Source organism: Xenopus laevis, chromosome 2L (genome assembly GCF_017654675.1).
Source record: "Xenopus laevis strain J_2021 chromosome 2L, Xenopus_laevis_v10.1, whole genome shotgun sequence".
In the NCBI taxonomy this organism is placed as follows: Eukaryota; Metazoa; Chordata; class Amphibia; order Anura; family Pipidae; genus Xenopus; species Xenopus laevis.
In genome coordinates, this window is record NC_054373.1 from 2074065 (window position 1) to 2075410 (window position 1346).

The following is a 1346-nucleotide window of genomic DNA, read 5'->3' on the forward strand; positions in this document are numbered from 1 at the left end:
TTGTGTGTATTGTATGTGTGTGTATTGTATGTAGTGTGTGAATGTCTGGGACATATGGCTGCCCCCATGGCACAGGGCAATAAGTCTCCTCTCACTGGTAGCCCCCCCCCCGTCTCTATTGGGGGCTCCCTGGCACCGGGCTGGTCCATTTGGGCTGGTGGCTAATACAGGTGTAATACATGTATGAAATAAATACCCCCATTAGATGTACCTTATAAGCAATAGCCACAGGCTGCCGGGCCATTAATGTGACTACTGGCTCTTCTCACTGACTCAACTGATTGCTCAGACCTCCCTCCCTGGCAGGCGGTGCCATGTATTTACTGAAGGAGTAGCTGCAGCTAATGGCTGTGACTGGCATGTTATTTACTGTATTAGGATCCTGTTCCCGGCAACAAACCGGCTCTTACTGCCTTTATTCATTTAGTTGCCTCTCACTGTACTGCTTCCAAACTGGGACTAATCGGACTTGCCCCACAGTCTGGGAATCTCAGGTCCAGGGAGAGATATTTACAGTCCAGACAGCTGGTTCTGAAAGCTCCTGGTATCCAAGGCAACGGTATTATTGCTGTGTGTGGGGGTACAAGTGGGCTATTTGGGCTACTGATTGTTACTATGTGAGCTGAGGTGCTGGCCCATAGCCATATTGGACTTACAGCCCCCACTGGAGCAGCCACGGGCACCAACCCCACTTGTTTTCCCATTTCTGTAGAATTTTTATGTTGTGCAAAACTGGCCCCTCCGGTTCCTCGCTCAGGGCCACATCCAAATTCTTGTGGCAAGTTGGACAGGAATCTCCAGCCTGCGGCCAGGGAAGGAAACCAACCAATCAGAGCACAGCCCGAGAAATGGAAAGTAAAAGGGATTCTCTGGGACTAATCCGCTTAGTAACCGACATGTTTATTTATAAGTCTTCTGTATCTCAACCGGCCTAATGCCCATGTCCTGCACCCAACAGCTTACACTCTATAAAAGAAGCTCTGCCTTGATGTATTGTCTGCTTGGAACACAGACTAAAGTTGCCATGGTTACTTGGGTGGTGATAGTAAGTAGGTGCCATATAACCACCCTACCCTGTAATACATGTGTAAAAACTTTTCCCAGCAACAAGAATTGGGGTGCTGCCTTCTTACACTGAACCCCTGAAATAAACAGCAACCCCAACCAGAAATTCCCTTTTATATCCCATGACAAATGAAGCAAAGATCTGATTGGTTCCTCTGATTAAATCAGCCCTACAGTAATGTGCCTCCTACCCTATGACTATATTTTCTCTTGGACCTCCTAAACCTGGGCACTGTCTTCTACTGCACTTTTATACAGGATAATGTACCCCCTACTGTAAA